This window comes from Nelumbo lutea, chromosome 8 (assembly GCF_056320005.1).
Source record: "Nelumbo lutea isolate HS-2025 chromosome 8, American lotus-T2T, whole genome shotgun sequence".
Taxonomy (NCBI): Eukaryota; Viridiplantae; Streptophyta; class Magnoliopsida; order Proteales; family Nelumbonaceae; genus Nelumbo; species Nelumbo lutea.
In genome coordinates this window covers 37,866,106-37,887,306 of record NC_142691.1, presented here as the reverse complement: position 1 = coordinate 37,887,306, position 21,201 = coordinate 37,866,106, and the positions used below count along the sequence as shown (strand labels likewise).

General features: G+C 41.1%; 1 long non-coding RNA gene and 1 pseudogene across 6 annotated transcripts in view; both read left to right on the top strand.

Annotated features, from left to right (window-relative positions):
- LOC148843853 (uncharacterized) overlaps positions 1-7,211 on the top strand; it is a 28,303-nt pseudogene extending 21,092 nt beyond the window's left edge.
- A 2,054-nt stretch (positions 7,212-9,265) lies between these two features.
- Positions 9,266-21,201, top strand: part of LOC148843851 (uncharacterized) — a 74,076-nt gene continuing 62,140 nt past the window's right edge. For 5 of the 6 annotated variants that reach the window (XR_016103517.1, XR_016103516.1, XR_016103513.1 and 2 more), the window contains exons 1-4: positions 9,537-9,676; positions 9,799-9,972; positions 10,121-10,362; positions 10,465-10,632. This is a non-coding gene — a long non-coding RNA (uncharacterized LOC148843851). Of the gene's footprint in view, positions 9,399-9,536; positions 9,677-9,798; positions 9,973-10,120; positions 10,363-10,464; positions 10,633-21,201 lie in introns of those variants that run through there. The other variant, XR_016103514.1, reaches the window with a different exon arrangement.

Below are 21,201 nucleotides of genomic sequence, written 5' to 3'. Positions count from 1 at the left end.
GGATCAATCCAAACAATACCCGTTAGACAGTCTTGTATGCCCTTAACTTCAATCGGATTTTATGTACTTTTGTTGTTTAGTGCAAATAAATTAAAGTGCATGTTTGATTCATGTTGTTTGGTGTAATTCTGTGTAAGACACTAAAACTGGACACTTATAGAAACTTGTGTTGGTTTTAAATGTTCACAGCCATTGGATAGTATGGAGAGATTTATCCTGCCAAGGCTGATACTGATGTGCCACCAAGTGTTGGGATGGCTTGCTTCGGCCATCAGGGTAAGACCCAAGGCACATGCAGTATGGGATTGCTTGAACCCTTGAACTGGACCAGATTTCTTGTATTGCCCTAGACCTTGGAGATAGATGGGCAAAACTGGAAAGTTACACCTGACCCCTAGACTCGATTATGACACATCACTAGGTGTCGGATCGGACTGTCTTTGATGTGTCAATCAGTGAAATCCTTAGTGGGGGTCAAAACCTGGACATGTTGGGGCAGTCTGAGAATTCATCTGAGTGAGTGGTCATAGTGATAGGATCAGCCCCTTTGTCGTACAATGGTAATGATCGGTAATGCACTCTCTCTGATGGAAACCAAACTGCCGGCAGTTGATTCCAATCTTTGGAATTTTTTTTGCAAAATAAGAATATATATATATATATATATATATATATGTATATGTACGGTTTCAAAAGATTTGCAAAAGGTTTTAACTCCCGGGATCCATGTGAGTGGAGAGTGCGGCATTGTTCCTTGCAGTCGAGGGAGAGGTCTTCTCTTGTCGGGCAGTGCTTGATCATTAAGGGCTGAGAGGTTAAGTGTAAGACCATTTAGGATATTACCTGATGGGCTAATCTTGCACCTGCCCACAATCCCTGGGTTTTTATAAGATGGCTTGGCCCAGGGACCACTTAATGTAAGTGTTGGGCCCATAGGGTCCATGTGATGGGCTCAAGGGGGTCACTGAGTCTTTCAGTGAATTTGGCTGGGCCTTGTAATAAAGGTTGGGCCGAACCCATGTGGCTGGTGTGTAGATCAATGCTTGGGTCCCACACCATACAAAGAAGCCCAACTGGGCAACATGTTGGAAACTGGTTAAACACTGAACACTTAATGGGCCAAAAGCCCATTTTGAACTGGGCTGATATGATCACCAGTTTATGGGGCCAATCTGAGATTAGTGTTAGTAAAAGGATTGGGTCATTGACATTATCCAGTCTAAGAGACCAAATTCAAATTAGATTTGAATATGGTAATCTCCTGATAAGATCAGGAGTTAACTAACTTAATCTCCAAATAGGATTAAGATCAACCCCTATCCAAATACTGATTTGGATTGGGATAACTCCCAAAATATTGAGAGGTTTCTTAATCAAGAAGAAAGAGGAGAAAACCCTAGCAGAAATATCAGATTTTGAACTAGGGGTTTGAGGAAGCAAGAAACACATTTTGCAATCTGAGATTTGATCTCTCACAGACTCCAGAGAGAAGAGACAGTTCTGCCCTCTTCGTCCCTGGACTTCTCCTCCTTCAGCCGCCGCCACTACCTGCTGGAAGATTGGATCTTTGCAGCAACAGGAAGTCAAGAAAACAATTTTTGACAATAGTTTTGCAAGAAAGACACTAGGATTCGATGTTCAAGGTTTCCAGAGGGTTCTTGTGAAGAATCCAGTGTGTAGGACGCACCCTGCTAGTTTGGTTTGGTAAGTTTTTTAGGAGGAACTTGCATTGCAGATTGCACCGATTCTGCATTAACTACTTCCCTTGACTCAGAAGCAGGGGCTAGAGGATCTTGTACAACCTCCTCAAGGTGGTCCCATGGAGAACCCCTAAATTGGTGCTCCTCATCCCAAGATGATGCAACGCCGGACTTGGTTTCACTAACCTCCCCTAGTATTGACAACCAGAAAAAGCGAGGCACCCTTGTCGTCCTAAACTTCTTAGATGCAAGGGGTCGGCTGCCTTCACCCTCCTCGATGGAAAGACTCTTACCTTTCCAAACAACGCCCATAAACTCGCTCTCCTCTGCTATCACTGGTGAAGAACCTAGCTGGGAAGGGACCTCTTCTTGTCTTTGCTCCACTGCATGACCCGATCGGAGGAAGAGCTATGACATGACGGGGATGGGGATTTGCAGCCATAAACTTCTACATCCCATCGAACAATGAGCACATATATGTTAAGTGCAAGGACTCGCACTGCTTGACCCTCTCGAAACCTGTGATAGGGAATTGGGAGACATTTGGAAATGCTAGCACATTTTGGTGTCTCCAAAACACATCCTCACCAAAATATCTCAAAAACTGTGAGCCCATACCATCATATCCGAACTATCGGAGAAGCTAGTCAGGACGGTAAGCTGCCACCTGCGCCTCATCGGCTTGATCAAGATACACAACGACACCAGGCCATACATAGCATAAGACGAGCCACAAGGGCAAGAGGGCTATCAGCTTCCAAAGTGCATTGTTGGTCGTCATCCTCAAGAACATTGACACCAATGTAGAATGGCATTGAATTGTGGATTCCTCGTACAAGCCCCTCCTCTAGAGTAGCGATGGCAACAGTCTTGGGGACAAACGGCGAGGGGTAACAATTAGTTATTGACGCTCGCAGGAGAACATGAACAAAAAGGGGTCCAAAACATAGTTTCGGCGCTGCTTGTAGCTAAGATCCATCATCTGATGGACAATGTCATCCATTTGGTAAAATAGATAACCCAAAAACATGGAGTCCAGTGATAGTTGATGATCGCCAGCAGCAATAACAATAAGGGGAATCGGCATTGTGCATAAGCCATAATCCGGGGTACTTGGGAACAAAAAACGAAATGCTACATAGAGAACAAAAGCTGCAAGGTGACACAGGTTGTCTCCCCTTCAGACCATAATGCCACCTTGGCTATTGGCATCTTCCCATGGGCAGTCGATTCGTCCACCTAAGATTTGAAATCTTGGTAGGGACGAACCCCATAAACTGCAAATGATGGGCAGACACCGCTTTACCAACTAAAAGTAACAAAAGCGCAACAATGTCTATAGGTACATAGTGGTCACTCAGACCAATAGAGCACAAAGGGTGTCGAATTAATACCACATAGATTCCTGTGATGAGTCCACAACTCATCACACATTTGCGATGAGTTCATAACTCATCACATGATTGCGATAAAATCAAACCTGAAATGGGTTATGGTGATCTTTGGCCCACATAAACCTGCGAACACAGACTTGCGATGAGCTTTGCACACGTGCAGATCTATGATGAGCTTCAAAGTTATTACAGAACCACGATAAGCACATAACTACTACAAACTAGGAATAAATGCTAGAAACACATGTGTGATGGGATGCTCTGTGGGCCTAATAAGGGCGCACCAGTAAATAATGATGTCATTCACACCACGTCGGTTAAAAGGGTCACGAAATGAAGTAGCACACACAGATTATGAGAATCCTCGAATGAAAGGAAAATTCATCATTGAAATATCTTGTGAAACATGTAGTGAAACCCTAATAGTGTTCCCTGACAAACTGGCAACAAATCCAATATTCCCTTTCCCAGTGGGAATCAAATGCTTTTGGCTCATTCCTTTCGGGACATCAGGATCTCTCCCGATAAATAGGGGTCAATTACATAACAAAATCATCATCTTATCATTCTTATTTACCATAGCCTTTTGCCTACCTCCTGCACCTAGTCTTCCTTTGTCCTTCAAGGAGACCCTCGTGCGTAGCCTCACCACCACACTTACATTAGAATCTTTGGTTAGTTCCTTAATCACAGAGGATGGTTGCTTGTAGGATTAACCTCTCTCCCATCCCTGAAGAGCATGACAACACTAAGGAGAATGTTAACCCAAAAGTTAAGGACCAGTATGGTGTGTAGTCAACCGAATAGGTTGATGTCGAAATACTCTCAAACAAGGTCTATGAGTTTAAGATCCATTTTGATCACTTAGAGCAGATGCAACAAGAGATGAGGGCCACTCTGCAACTTCTCCTCCAACAAATGGCCAGAACTGAACAATCCCCTTTCACCCTAGCTGCTACTCCTGCATCTATCCCCACTAGCCACTATTCCACCAATTTAAACCCTGCCATGTTGAGCAACCCACCAGAGTCAACCCTATACCCGTACAGACTAGTCAACCCACCATCGGACAGTCCCGGGTCGCTCCTCAGATTGACCCAGTAACAGAGTCACCACTTAGTGGTGACGAATTAAAGGAGTATGTCCAAGGACTGATGGCGGAGAGTCAAAGCCGAACCCAATCCTCACTTGTCCTCCAAAAGCCCTACTCTAACAGGATCCTCTATAAACCCTATAATCTGTTGGTTATGTCCCTCCCCAACAGTGGCCATAGTATGACGGGCAGAAAGGAAGCCCACCAAAGCATGTGAACAAATTTGAGGATGTCCTTGGGTTCTTTGCTTTTGACGAATACTTGAAAGTCAGAGAGTTCTCTAAGTCCTTATTAGGGTCGGCATACACCTAGTTCGTTAACCTCACCGTGGATAGCATTGACTTGTGGGCGGAGTTGGCCAAAAGATTTTTGTCAAAATGGTTCACCTTGGAGTGGAGGCTAACGATGGCCGACCTACACAACATGGAGCAACATATGAGAGAAGATCTTCTAGCTTATGTGATGCGATTTCAAAAATTGACCCACTCTATTTTCGACAAACATGTTATCGATAAGAGTTTTGTCAAACAATGCGTGCAATGCATGCAACCCACCTACAAAATAGGCATAGAGAACATGGAGATTAAAACCTTCAGCTAGTTATGGAAGTGCGAAGAAAGGATGACACATACTGTTAAGAGAACTGCACCTCAATCTACATCAACCTTGGGGCAGTATGGAAAGTGTAGGTGGGGTGGCTAGGCTACGTAGGAGTGGTCTCCTTAAAAGACAAAGGAATACCAAAGGCAGGAGGTAGGTTTGAGGCTAGGAAAAATGGGAATGATAAGAGAGGGTAGGATCGGATGAGTGATGGAATGAAGATCTTGTTATGAGATGGACCCTCATTTATACGGAGGGATCTCGAGGTTCTGAAAGGAAGGAGCCAAAAGTATTTGATTCCCATTAGGAAAAGGGAATATTGGATTTGTTGTCAGTTATTAAGGAGCACTGTCAGGGTTTCGCCATGTGTCTTATGAGATCTCTTAAGGACGAACTTTCCTTTTGTCCAATGATTCTCATAATCCGTGTATGCTAATTCTTTTCGTGACCCATTTAACCAACATGGCATTGGTGACATCAACATTTAGCGGGTGCACTTTTATTAGATCCACATGGTGCCTTATCACGCTTGTAACTTAAAGACGCACGTGTAACCGATATTTATTCCTTGTCTACAGTGATCCTGCAGTTATGTAATGGTCTCAAATTCATTGCAACTCCTTGCACGTCTGAATATCATTGTAGAACCACACACGTTTAAAGTTTATCGCCGGTTCATGCTAGTCATAGTTCATCATAAGCCATCTCAAGTACGAATTTGTCGCAATTTTGCGATGTCATATATTATTCATCACAAATGTCCGATGAGTTATAAGCTCATCGCAAATGTCCGATGAATTATAAGCTCATCGCAAGCCACTGATGAGTTATGAACTCATCACAAGCGTCCATATGGTATCAATTTGGTATCCTTTGTACTTTGATGGTCTGAGTGATCACTATGTACCTACATTAACCCCCTACTTATTATTAGTAAGTGGAGTCTTACTGATAAGCATTTTGCCTTTAGATTTTCCTTAAGGTTTTGTGATGGATCAATGTAGAGGGATCAGTGGCATGCTAATTTTTTGTGTGTTAGGCCTGATGATTGTTCCTGTTTTGATTGGATCCTTTGCGGGTAAGGGAAAATTCGTTTGGATCTTTTGATAACTTCGGATGGGGATTTTGGGTGTTCATTTTGGGTTAGTTTTTCATCCATTCTATGATTCAGCCACCCTATCTTTTGACAAATTTCTTTCTATCGGTAGGCAATTCTATGCTTGGTTTGTTAGCGAAGTTCTAAGCCCCCTACCTAATAACAGGAAAGAATTTGTCAAAAGACAAGCAAAAACAATAAATATAGGCGTTTAGCCCCCCTATGTTTGTCGAAGTGGTGTCTATTGTGGACATACAGTGTGAGTTGGTAATTTTTCACTTTGTAACTTTTTGCATTCAATTACCGTTGAACGGGATGGAAAAGATGTTATGTGTCAATGACGTGGTAGTCATCATTAGGACGTTTCCTAACTGTCGTATCTTCATAAATGCAAACTATTTGCGCGTGTGGCTTAGATAAGAGATTTAACATTTAAAGTAGCAGTTTCTGACGTTGTGCCTCCTTTAAATTAATGTGTTGTTTTGTCCCGCCCTTTTGAGGGTATAGTTATAAATTTATATACCTTGTTTTTTTCCGTTAAGAATTGGCTGAAAGACTGTAATCATGTTTATTAGTTTTCCCCGACGTCGTTTGGCATTCCCTACACTTGTGAGGGTTTTATAAAAGGGTGATACGCATTCTATAGTTTCCCTTTATATTCTCAGTTATTTTCGATCATTTTGCTTTCTCTGTTTCTGTCTTTAGCTTTCTTTCTCTATCAGTTTCCGTCCTTATTCTACTCTTTGCTCATTCATCCTTTGACCATGGCTCCTCACCAGAAGAACACTGAGTGCTCGTTCGTGGAATTCATTAGAGTTGTTAATACAATGGAGATGCTATTCAAGCGAGAGGCGGCCAGGGTGGCCGATGGTGGTAAGGGTTTTTGGTCCCCTATGCCAGTCGCAAGGGGTGTGAGTGGGGTTTTTGATGCCGTTGACGGTAGTGAACTGATGTGCCTTTACAGATGCTTGGATCGGTTGATGTCATTCAAATGTCAGGAACCAAGGACTGATACCTCAAAGTCCCTGGTGAGTTATTCGGATTGGGCACGCTATGTGTTGGAAAATCCAATATACTGTAGTCTGTTGCAAGATGCTGAGCTCCTCTGTTTTGTGGATTGCTACATGGATCTTCCCGGCAAAGAGGGGGTAAAGTATGTGAAGCCCCTTCTCGAGTATTGGTGTTGTCGGACCCATACATTCGTGGGGGCATCTAGTGAATTCACTATCACTATAGAAGACGTTGTTGCCTTGTTGGCATTACCCGTTGGTGGGTCGATGTCTGCCCACCACCTACAGTTTCCCACGTTCAAAGCCCGAGTCGATTAGTCAATCGCCCGAGGTAAGATGCCACTCAAGGCATGGGTGGAGTATTGGTTTGAGACCCATGGTAGGGGGGATGTGATGGTACAGGGGGCAGATAGCTAGTGCCATCTCGCTACTTTCATTTTGTACATTGCATCCCGTTTTCTCTTCCCTGAGTTGCTCGATTATGGCCTGTGCACAACATTGGTTTCGCTTGCCATGCTCCCTGCCAACAGTCATCAACTTCCGTTGGCATCTATATTCTTGGGGTATTTATATGAACAAATGGACGATACAGTCCAACAAATGATGGATTTGAGTTGTAAGAGATAGATCAGCTACATTTTTGCTCATTTCCTATTCATATACATGTGTGAGCGCCTTGATCTTTCCTATTCATAGTATGGGCTGATTTAGCAACATGAGTTTAGTCTTGGCTTAAGCCCGACCTAGGTGCATCAACTTCCAATCTGGTTGGATTTGGGTTTGACAAATTAGGCTTGGGCTCAAGCCTTATAGCTAATTCTTAGGGGTTGAGCTTGCGTTGAATTTAAATCCAACCCAAACCCACCCAACTTGTACCCCTAATGATTCAACTATTTGGTTAAAATGGGTCAACCAATGGTGTCATATTTAAATAATAACTATTAAAATATATAAATTTATCACATTAAACAAAAGATAAGTGTTATAAACAAGAAATATTTTTTTAAATAAATTACAAGAATATAATAAAAATTTTAAAGTTGCACAAAAATGAGATATTTTTTCTTTCAAATCAAATGGTTAACAAATGATGTCATTATTATACAATAAAATCTCAACAAATTGATAAAAACAAAAGAATAGAAAATACAAAAAATTGTGCACATATCCAATACCATACATTTATCATATTAAACACTAATAGACATGTATTAACAATGAAAATGAAAATAAAAAATTTAAATCTAGAAACACACAATACTTTGGTTATTTATATTTTTATAATGAGTTTAGATAAAAATACTGAAATTATCATTTTTAACTATTAATGAAATTATGCACAATTACCGATTCATTCGGATGAAGCAAGCATTGATGAATTAAGTCATGAAGCATTTCTGCAGAAAAAAAATGAAAGTCATGAAGCATAATGTACAAGGAATCTCGTGTAGACCCAAATTTGAGACCCACATGACGTCCATACACGTGGATCATGTGCGTTTTTTTTTTCTAATTTCTCATCGTTCCAAAGAAAAAAGAAGAGCTCCCCATATTATTGCATGATTACGTTACCATTGGATAATCTGGATTTTTTGGACAAATAATCGGATACTGATAAAACCGTGCACCTTAATTACACCGAAACACAAAATCATTCTTTTCCGAAAACCCGGCTGGACCAGATCGTCAATCTGCTAAGCTGAGCCTCCTCGTGGGTGTTGAAAGCGCCAAACATTGTACCTGCTTGACCAATGGGCAAGACCAGATTGGTCCAGCTGACACTTTCAGTTCTTTTGTTTAATCGGGTTATACTGGACCGATCAAATCGAACCGAACTGGTATCTTTGAAGAGTGAAGACCTTCGATTGGGTAGTGTGGGCTTCCCCAGTCCCCACCTTAACGTGGATAGTTCCGAAGACGGTAAACCGTCTGTTGGGTCTACCATTGAGGGTAGTCTATGAGATCTGCTCCTAGTATGAATGGGAAGTAGTGAAGTATTAGCATGTGCAATAGACCTTCTCTGAGTTTTATTGTCAAGAAATACCCAAACTACCCCTCCTCGAAATAAAACCCAGTCTTTTCGTGGGTGGTTGAACCGGATTTGTTCAGCTAACAGCTGAACACCGTAAATATTAGTGTTTTTTTTCGAAATGCCGATGTGGTCGCTTCTGATTGGCGGGTTCAAATTTCCCGTGAACCCACAGGTGCACAGAACGTGGAATTTCATAATCCGGGCTTGGGACCCAACTAAACACTATCTCGGCTTGGACTTCCGGCCGGGTCCATTAGAATTTTTACAAAAGCTAGCCCGAGCCCGACCCATCGACAGGTTTCGGACGTTCTAAAAATTCCGTCACTTTTTCTGTCTGGCTGTTTATTCCCGTTTTGATAAGTATTTCTGTCCGGCTGCTTTGGATGGAGGTGAAGGACGTGGTAATTGCCGAAGGTCACCACCGCTCGATTTCTTTCTGTTAGAATTTTAAACATAGCGTTGTAAGAATCGTGGTAGTTATTCTGCAACCTTTGTTACGCTTTGCCCTGTCTTTTAAATTGATTTTGTAACGGTCTAAATCCCTATCAATCGACATGAGAGCAAGTGATCATCTAGTAATTACTATAAAAGAGTTGGTGTTTTCCATTCAGAGAAGAGGTCGATATCATGCTTCTAGAAAAGAGAAAATAGAAAACAAATCCACTCGATTTCCTCAGACTTACCTGCGAATGGCGATCCATGGCTCCAGAGCCAGTTCACTCAGGTGGAGCTTCGCAGCTTGAATTCCTATGTGAGTAATCCTCAAAAACACTAAAACCCAAGTAGCTTTCTTGTTTGTGGGTTACTTCGATGTTTTGTCTGTTTTCTTGCTCTTGCATTTGAACCTGCAACGTTGGCGACTGGTTTCTGCAGCTCCTCTTAATGAGGAGGGAGATCGGGCGAGTGACAATTAGACACTTGCCTTCCAGGACGCCGAAGCTGAAAACCGTTGGAGAGTCTTTGACTGAGGAAAAGAGGGCTGCGTGTTTGCTTGAATAGTATCGGGACATGGACGAGGAGGTAGAGGATTTTTAGGTCTTCCTTCGGGTGAGTACTATTATTATAGGATCTGCAGCTTGAATGCGTAACCATTGAATTTGAATTCATTTTTTTTATGCAGTTTATGGTTTTGGGTTGAGAAATTGGTACTGGGGTTAAGGATTTTAAGTAGAGTGAGCAAATCATATCGTTACAGGTCTATTTGAAACTGCAATCGCATGTTAATGCTGGAATTGGTAGCGGAGCAAAGAATTCGACTGCATTTCTGAAGGCTGCTACGATGACATTGCTTCACACCATCATTGGATCTGAGAAAACGTCCTATGTTGCTCATATAAACAACTACCTAGCAGAAGATCAGTTCTTGAAGAGATACCTTCCTATAGATCCTTCCACTAATGATCTCTTTGAGATTGTAAAAGATGGCGTTCTTCTATGGTGATTTCCCTGTTAAGCCTTTTGCTTTAATTTGAATTTGGAGATGGTTTTTCTTTCTTGGTTTTGGGGCTTTGTAATCTGAAGGCATATTCTTTGATGTAGTAAACTTATCAATGTGGCAGTCCCTGGGACCACCGATGAGCGGGCAATCAATACAAAGAGGGTGCTGAACCCTTGGGAAAGGAATGAAAATTTTACATGATCCCTCATTTCTGCTAAGGCTATTGGGTGTACAGTAGTCAATAGTGGCACGCAGGACTTCATAGAAGGGTAAGTATACATGTTGTTTCAGTTGTTAGTTCTTTTCAGTTTTCAAGAATATTTTGGTCCTGTCACTAGTTTTTTGATAGTTTTCTCAATATTCTGTTCCATGCCAAAGAACAAAGAAGTAAAACCTATTAACCTAATATTCTATTAGGTTCTTTTCATATGAACCTGGAAGATTATCTAAAAAGTGCATGATAGAAAGCCTGTAAACTTCAAACAAGATTGGAGTTTGCTATCTATGTTTATTTCATTATTCTGCCCTTGCTTGTACAATAGTCGATACCATATGCTTGTTAAGTTACATGTTTGGTGCTGTTGTAGTGCACATTCTTTTTTCTTTATTTGGTCTTTCTGATGACTTTTCTTTCTCTATAATTATGTTGGCATATTGCAATCTATGAACAATGTATATTTGAGATGAATTTTTGTTGCATCTTGTTGATTTTGATTAAATTTATTTTTTCCCTCTACTAAGTTATGGAAGCTAGTAGGGTGCTCCTTACTTGCTAGCAGTTTCTGGTCAGTGCGAATATTAGTATTCTCTGTGGTTTTTATTTTCACTGTCATCTAGTACTTTGGTTGATATCTCAAATCATTAAGGTATGCTCTGGTTGTCATCTATAAGTCACTATTATATGAATGAAGTTTGAGCTTTGTTTAGACTTTAGAGTGTTAAGTCTTGATTCTAGATTGTAATTATTTGAAAACCATTTTTCTATTTTGAGCACATGATGCTGATACAAACTGAAAATTATATACGTAATATTTTCTGTAATCGAAACAAATACTTTGATGTTTTAACCTTAGATACAACTATGGGCGGACCTCAACTTGAAGAAAACACCTCAGTTGGTGGAGTTAGTTGATGATTGTAAGCATAGTTTTCAAGGCACCAAGGCGAGGCTAGGCAACAAGGGGGTGCCTTGTCGCCTAGTCGCCTAGGCGATGGATTTTTTTCAAGAAAAAATATGTATCATAGGGTAGTTCTCTAGGTTCCACAATCATATTTCCTTAATAATTATTCATAATTTTCATGAGAAAAGTATAAACTTCATGTTAAAGTATAGAAAATCAACATATTCCAACATATTCATGAGAAAAAAAGAAGAAATGAAATTTCAAAAAATATAAGGGCTGAACCCCTTTTTTGTTATAGGAAAAGAAGAAAAGAAAAGGTGGAAGAAGAAAATTGGTATATAGTATGGACACACAAAATTAGTAAAGAAAAAGAAGTAAGTGTGTTGATTAGACAATATTTTAAGTTCTTCCTTACTTATAGGTTCAGGTTTTGAAGTCTTTCAGGGTTCAATACAACATTTAGCAATGTGTGTTGATTAAAACCCTAACAAGTAAGAAAATAATAAAAAGAAATTAGTATATAAACACACAAAATGAATATTTTAGTTTAAAAATGTCTATTTTAAAATTATAACCTCAAAAAATTAAGAATATAAAAGTTTTGTCTAACACACTATAGAAAATGGCTTGGCGATTAGGCGAGGTGAGCCTCCAAGGGCGCCTTGTCACCTAGGCATTGCCGTGACAACTATTATGTGGAATAACCTACCTTTGACTTTCTCAGCATCTCGAAAACTTAATATGGTAGTGTACTATCTCAATGTGGATATGAGATATATGAAATAAGTGGTTGTTGATTCATTGAAACTTGGAATCCCATTTAGTTATATCTGGCAATTAGAACTAAAAGATGCTTTATAACTCAATTTTATTCCGTCCCACTTGGTGCTTGAATCCCAAAAACAAGAAACCAGAAACCAGAAACCAGGCTGAATGTTTCATTGAGTTAATTGAAATCACTTAGTAGTAATCACTTTCCAGTTTCCATACTTTGACCTCTAGAATAGGCCTCCTTTTCTGGTCAGTAATTCAAAGGCCCTCTCCTTCTCCTTGCACAAATATAACAAAAGAAAGTGTGCAATTGGTGAGCATATTCAATTGCAACTTATTTAAATCTCAACATTAGGACAAGCTCTTTGTAGAAACAACATCAAATGCATCAAAGTTTAGTTTATGCTAATAAGTCATTTGCTCTAATTAACTTTAAAAATTCTGAAATCATTGCTGTCCAAAACCAGTCTTTGGAAGATTTAAATAGCTGGTAAATTCTTGGGATCTCCAAAAATGGCAAAGTGATATATTGTCTTCTATACCGAAAGTATTCATTTGGCAAGAGAGAAAATCAAAGAGTTTTTAATAATAAGAAGATGCAAAGGGATGAAGTACTTAGGAATATCCTCTAGTATCAGTGGTAGAGGCTTCATTGAAATAGGTAAGGGATGATAGCACATTGCTCAGGCAGTGAGTGTAGTAAGCAAATTTCAGGCCAACCCAGGGCAGGAGCATTGGACTACTGTGAAAAACATACTTAAGTACTTTCGAAGGACAAAAGAGTTTTGTCTACTATTCGATGGTAATTTACTATAGATCCAAGGGTATACAGATGTCGATTTTCAGTCGAATCCAGATGATAGAAAGTCTACATCTAGATATGTTATCACGATAGGATCGTATGCTGTTTCTTGAATGTCAGCAAACAGGGGACTTGAGTAGCAAATTAATAGTCCACAACCCAAGCCGAACGCATTGCCGTAAGTGAGGCTGCCTCATGAATGAAAGTGTTCATTCCTGAATTTGGAATTCAGCACATCAAATTCCATTATTGTATGACAACACTGGACCTACGGGAGGATGATATTAAGAGGTAGCGTCAGCAGAAAATGTAGCAGACTCATTGACAAAGCCACTATTACAGAAAGTGTTTGAGAAACACATGGAAAGCATGGGACTTCGGCTAGTACCTGATTGGACCTAAGTGCAAGTGGGAGTTGCTAGACAGTTTTGTATACTCTTAGCTTCAATCAAAATGATGTACTTTATGAATTTATTGTAAATGAATAAAAGTGCATATTTGATTCATGTTCCCTTGGTATGTTTCTGTGTAATACCCTTAAACTGAACACTTAATGAGACTCGTGTTAGTTTACAATATTCACAGCCAGTGGGTCGGTCTGGGGAGACTTATCCTGACAAGGCTGACACTGTGGTGCCACCAAGTGTGAGAGCCTAGGCACACACAGTGTGAGATTAATTGAATCTTTGAACTGGACCAGATTTCTAGTATTGCCCTGGACCTTAGAGATTGATGGGCAAAACTGGAAAATTAAACCCGACCCTTAGACTCGATTATGATACTGCCTAGGTGTCGGATTGGGCTGTCTTTGATGTACCAATCAGTGAAATCCTTAACGGGGGTCAAAACCCGGGTATGTTGGGACAGTCTGAGAATTCATCTGAGTGGGTGATCATAATGACAGGATCAGCCCCTTTGTCGGACAAAGATAATGATCGGGAATGCACTCTCACTGATGGAAACCAAGACTGCCGGTAGCCGATTTCAATCGTTGAGATTTATTTTGCAAAATATATTTTATATGAGATATAAAAGTATATATATTATGGTTTCGAAATGATTTGCAAAAGGTTTTAATTCCTGGGATCCATATTTGAGAGAATGCAACACTGTTCCTTGCAGCCGAGGGAGATGTCCTCTCTTGTCGGGCAGTGTATAATCATTATGGGCTGAGAGGTTAAGTGTAAGACCGTTGAGGATAATACCTGATGGGCTAATCTTGCATCTGCCCACAGTCCCTGGGTGTTACAAGGTGGCTTGGCCCAAGGACCACTTAGGGTAAGTGTTGGGCCTATAGAGCCCATTTGATGGGTTTCAAGGGGTGCACTGTCCATAACAGTGTATTCGGCCAGGCCTTGTAACAAAGGCTGTGCTGAACCCATGTGGCTGATGTGTAGATCAATGTTTGGGTCCCACGCCATACAAGGAAACCCAACTAGACAGCAGTTTGGAAGGCTTAATGAATACATAACCCTAAGTGGGCCTTAAGCCCATTTCGAACTGGGCTAATTTGATTAGTCTTTAAGGGGCGAATTCTGAGATAAGATCAGCTGATAGGATTGGGCCCACACCCTATCAACTCAGAGAGTCCAAGATCTAAATGAGATTTAGATTTGGAAAATTCCTAATTAGATTAAGAACTGGCTGATCTAATCTGCAGATAAGATAAGGATTATCCCTTATTTTAAAGGGACTTGTAAAGCAGATGTGATTTGGGTTAGCAACTCCCAATGGGATTAGGAGCTGATTCTTTTAAGTCTATAAAAGGAAGAGGGGGCGGCAACCTTTAGACATCCAACACAATCACCAGCAACAGTCTTGTCTTAAGAGTTGAGATCACAGAAGAGAGAATTCTGCATCCTGCAAATACTCTCTAGCCGCCTCCTTCCTGCAGTCGCCGCCTATAACAGTTCGATCTCCATTCCTTGGGAGAAATCAAGATTGGATCTTGATTCCAATCTTTTGGAGAAAAGATTGGTAGGAGTTGTATTCACAAGCCGTCCAGGTGATTTTTGGGAAGGATCAAGTTCTTGGGAAGAACACTACTGATTCTGCTCCACCCTGCACTTCGCCATATTCAGTGGGAGCAGATTTTGGATCCTAACTTGGGTGTGAACACCTCCATTGAGAGATATTGTTTCTCTGTATCAGGTATTATCTCTCTCTCTTCCTTTTGGTTCAGATCTGGTTCAGTTTATGGTTCAAGAATGATCATTGAAAATATGATTTTCTAAATAGGGAATTCGATTCCCAGTTGAAGGGAAAGAAAAATTTTTAAAATTCGCCCCCTTTATTCTGCAATCTTGGGCGTCCATGTGATGAATTTCTTATCCATTCAGTGGTATGAGAGCCATGGTTCAAATCTTGAACCATTCTGTTTCAGATCTGAACCTGCGCAAATAGGGAGAAGGCGTTCTACCCAATTTGCGTAGATATGGGTTTTGGGAAATTTGTTCCCAAAACAGATGGGCAAATAATCTGAAATTAATTTTCTTGATTTATGGGTTGTTCGTACAAGAGGAGATCGAAATCTTGGTTTGCGCAGGGAAAACTGCAAGATTTGCAGTTTATTGAATTTATTTATTACATTTGGTCTGTAAATAATTTTTTTTAGACTCAATGTGTAGGCATTCGATCTGATTTATAATTAATAGAAATGGGATTTCTATTTATTTTTAATTTTGGATCAAAGATGGCATCACAAAGAAGGAGATTTCGCAGATGGGAGATTCGATATCTACAATTTGCAGTTTGAGAAACTGCAATCTGTGATCTAACCTCTGTTTTGCAGGATGGAGTGTGCGAACAGCCCTGATTAACTGATTTTTGTTTTTCTTTTATCAGTTATTTAATTTCAGATTATTTTCTTGAATTAAGGATTTAATTAAAAATCAAACCCTAGACCCATTCGAACCAAGATTGGTTCAAACTGTTTGGACCAAATCTAGGGTTTAATCAAGGCTGAAAGTCAGCCCTAATTTTTCCCACTAATGGGCCTGAGGATTGATATTTAATTAAATGGTTAATTCAACCCAACTTGTAAAGGCCCAGTTTTAAATAGTTAAAACTGCATAAATCCCACTTTAAAGGATAAAGCTATATGGGCCGAACTGGGTAAACCTAATTCAGCCCATATACCTAGATAATATTAATGGTTAATATTATGGATTTTAACGGGCTTCCAATGGTGAACTCTCTAAAGGCCTTCCATCATTAGCGTGAGGATGGGTCATTCAATAATGAGGAAATGCACCAGAAAATGGGCTATCCATTTACTGTTGGGCTTGTCTGAGTGTTTCATAAGATGATATGGGCAGTATAGACCGATGTGGGAGGGGCTTCACCAGAAAATGGGAACTCTCTCACAGTACCTTGGCGTTTACGAATATGATGGGTAAGCACTCACTGGACAGAAAGGTTTACCTGAAAACGGCTCTGAACCTTGTCTGACAGAGGCCAAAGGGAAAACTCATATGATGAGTGGATATGATCCTTCACAGAAAGGTGGTGGGGTTATGCTACTGAAACAGTTGGTTCCATGCACCCTATGTGATTTCCCACGTTTCCAGAGACAACACATATGGCAAACGGATCTTTTGCAAAGCTTCTTGATGACAACAAGCTTAAGGGCCCGAACTACGCCGACTGGTACAAGAACCTTATGCTGGTCCTAGCTTCAGAAAAGCTGGACAAAGTGGCAAAGAATCCTGCCCCGGAGCGCCCGGGAGACAGGGCTTCTGAGGACCGAAGGAGAGACTATCAGGAATGGGAGGAGAAAAATTCCCTAGCCCGGTGTTACATCATCGCCTCCTTGGACAACCCAATATAGAGGCAGTTCGATCAGATCGAACTTGGCAAAAGGTCTTGAAACAGTTCATGACCACTCAAATGTCCAAGGGCCAACAAGTTCACGACCATTGTCTTCGGATGATGGGTTACATCAACAAACTGGAGGCTCTTGGATTCGGGCTGGACCTCACAACCCAGATAGATGCTATCCTTAATTCTTTGCCTCCTTCTTTTAATCCGTTCATCATGAACTATAACATGAACAAGCTGAATGTCAGTTTGCAAGAGCTCAGCAATATGTTGCAAAGAGCTGAAGAACTGATTAAAAAGGAAGAGCCTGTAGCTATGCTTGTTGAAGCTAGCAAAACGGGCAAAAGAAAGAGGAAGGCAAAGAAGCCTCAGAAGAAAGCCACTAATAGCAAAAGGCAGAAGAAAGACAAAGCATCGGATGCCTGTCACTTCTGCAAAAAGACCGGCTACTGGAAGAGGAATTGTCCTGCCTACCTGGAATCCAAGAAAGGTAATTTCGAAACTTGTGTTATAGAAACCTATTTATTGGTAGCTTCTGCGTCCTGCTGTATTGACTCCGTGGCTTCAACTCATGCGTGTAACTCACTATAGGGGTTCAAGGTAAGCAGAAGGCTGAGTGAAGGAGAAGTCTCTCTCTACTTGGGGACTACTGCAACTGTTGCAGCCACGACAATAGGAACCGTGGAGTTAATTTTTAGAGAAGGAAAAATTATACTCAAAGATTGTCTTTATGTACAAAATTTAAGAAGAAATTTGATTTCTCTTTCAAAACTGTATGCAGATGGTTATTCTGTCTTCTTTAATAATACGATTACTATTAAAAGAAATAACAGATTCATCGCATACGGGGAACTGGAGAATGGTCTCTATGTTCGACATCCTTCTCTAGAAACTAACATAACTGAAACTACGTCGGTTGAAATCCCCAAGAAGAGAGCCCGTGATACAGTTAATTCCACGTGTCTGTGGCATTACCGACTTGGCCACATCGGTGTTGACCAAATCACAAGGTTGGTAAAGGATAGTCCTTTGGATTTTCTAACTGTAGAAGATCTTCCCACCTGTGAGCCTTGCCTACAAGGCAAGATGGCGAAACGACCATTTAACGGTAAGCCTGAAAGATGTACAGACACATTTGACCTAATACATACTGATGTATGTGGTCCCTTGAGTGTTAGGACACGGAATCAACACGTGTATTTCATCACCTTCACAGATGATTTCTCACGTTATGGTTACGTGTACCTAATGAGACACAAGTCTGAATCTTTTAAAAAGTTCAAAGAGTTTAGACAAAAGGTCGAGAAACAGTTGGGGAGAGAAATTAAAGCCCTTCAATCTGATCGAGGTGGCGAGTATCTCTCTGACGAATTCAGGGACTACTTAAAGGACAATGGGATAGTATCACAATTAGCTTCTCCTGCTACACCACAACTTAACATTGTTTCAGAGAGGAGGAATAGGACCTTATTGGATATGGTTCGGTCACTTCTCATACACTCAGAGTTATCCACATCCTTTTGGGGTTACGCATTAGAGACTGCGATTTACGTGCTGAATCGGGTTGCAACCAAATCGGTTCCGAACACTCCATATGAACTTTGGACCGGAAAGAAACCCAGTTCTTGGAGACCGATTACATCCTGGACACCCATCGTCAAGAAATTGTTCTTGATCAGGAGAGCTCAGGAGCAGTGGGAGATGTCCCACAAGTTCTAGGTAGTGACCAACCTAGAAGATCCACTCGGGTATCCAGGCCACCAGTCCGTTATGGTTATAACCAGGATAGTTACTTGGGGGAAACCTTGACTAGTGAGGAGGGTCCCGTGAGTTACGGGGAAACTATGTTGGACATAGATTCCCAGAAGTGGGTGGAGGCCATGAGAGCAGAGATGGACTCAATGGATACCAATGGAGTCTGGAATCTAGTAGATCCGCCCTCCGGGGTAAAAGCAATTGGTTGCAAATGGATTTACAAGAGGAAAAGGGCCCCGATGGTAGAGTTGAGACCTTCAAAACTCGTTTGGTGGCGAAAGGGTACATTCAGAAAGAGGGCATCGATTATCAGGAAACATTTTCGCCTGTGTCCATGCTTAAATCCATTAGGATCCTGTTAGCTGTAACAACATACCATGATTATGAGATTTGGCAAATGAATGTCAAAACTGCATTCCTGAATGGAGATCTTACTGAAGATATCTATATGCAGCAGCCGCAAGGCTTCATAGCTACGGGTCAGGAAAACATGGTATGTAAACTTAATAGATCCATTTATGGACTTAAGCAAGCTTCTAGAAGTTGGAACATCCGTTTTGACTCTGTTGTCAAATCGTTTGATTTCGAGCAGAATCCGAATGAACCCTGTGTTTACAGGAAGTACAGTGGAGATAAGGTTACCTTCTTGGTTCTGTATGTAGACGACATTCTACTCATTGGGAATGATGTAGGAATGTTGACTACGGTGAAAGTATGGCTTTCACAGCAATTCCCCATGAAAGACCATGGAGAAGCCTCCAATATACTGGGTCTTCGACTCTATAGAGATAGATCGAAGCGGATAATAGGATTATCCCAATCTGCCTACATTGACAAAATAGTCAAAAGATACAACATGGAAAACTCCAAGAAAGGAAATGTTCCTTTCAGGCACGGAGTCACTCTCTCCAATAAGATGTGTCCCAAGACTTCTGAGGAGATTGATGGCATGAAAGACGTTACCTATGCCTCTGCTGTAGGGAGCATAATGTATGCCATGTTGTGCACTCGTCCTGACATTGCTCAGGCAGTGAGTGTAGTAAGCAGATTTCAGGCCAACCCAGGGCAGGAGCATTGGACTGCTGTGAAAAACATACTTAAGTACTTTCGAAGGACAAGAGTTTTGTTTAGTATTCGATGGTAGCTCACTACAGATCCAAGGGAATACAGATGTCGATTTTCAGTCGAATCCAGATGATAGAAAGTCTACATCTGGATATGTTATCATGATAGGATCGTGTGTTGTTTTCTGAATGTCAGCAAACAGGGGTCCTGAGTAGCAAATTAATAGTCCACAACCCAAGTCGAACGCATTGCCGTAAGTGAGGCTGCCTCATGAATGAAAGTGTTCATTCATGAATTTGGAATTCAGCACATCACCCATTCCACTGTTGTATGACAACACTGGACCTACGGGAGGATGATATTAAGAGGTAACATCAGCGGAAAATGTAGCAGACCCATTGACAAAGCCACTATCACAGAAAGTGTTTGAGAAACATGTGGAAAGCATGGGACTCTGGTTAGTACCTGATTGGACCTAAGTGCAAGTGGGAGTTGTTAGACAGTTTTGTATGCCCTTAGCTTCAATCAAAATGATGTATTTTATGAATTTATTGTAAATGAATAAAAGTGCATATTTGATTCATGTTCCCTTGGTATGTTTCTGTGTAATACCCTTAAACTGGACACTTAATGAGACTCGTGTTAGTTTAGAATGTTCACAGCCAGTGGGTCGGTCTGGGGAGACTTATCCTGACAAGGCTGACATTGTAGTGCCACCAAGTCGGTTGGGGTGGCTTGTCTCAGCTACCAGGGTGAGAGCCTAAGCACACACAGTGTGGGATTAATTGAATCTTTGAACTGGGCCAGATTTCCCGTATTGCCCTGGACCTTGGAGATTGATGGGCAAAACAGGAAAATTAAACCTAACCCCTAGACTAGATTCTGATACTGCCTAGGTGTCGGATTGGGCTGTTTTTGATGTACCAATCAGTGAAATCCTTAGCGGGGGTCAAAACCCCGGTATGTTGGGACAGTCTGAGAATTCATCTGAGTGGGTGATCATAGTGACAGGATCAGCCCCTTTGTCGGACAAAGGTAATGATCGGGGATGCACTCTCATTGATGGAAACCAAGACTGCCGGCAGCCGAGTTCAATCGTTGAGATTTGTTTTGCAAAATATATTTTATATGAGATATAAAAGTATATATATTATGGTTTCGAAATGTTTTGCAAAAGGTTTTAATTCCCGGGATCTATATTTGAGAGAGTGCAACACTGTTCCTTGTAGCCGTGGGAGAGGTCCTCTCTTGTCGGGTAGTGTATTATAATTATGGGCTGAGAGGTTGAGTGTAAGACCGTTGAGGATAATACCTGATGGGCTAATCTTGTATCTGCCCACAGTCGCTGTTTGTTACAAGGTGACTTGGCCCAAGGACCACTTAGAGTAAGTGTTGGGCCCATAGAGCCCATCTGATGGGTTTTAGGGGGTGCACTGTCCATAACAGTGTATTCGGGTTAGAGCTGGCTGATCTAATCTGCAAATAAGATAAGGATTATCCCT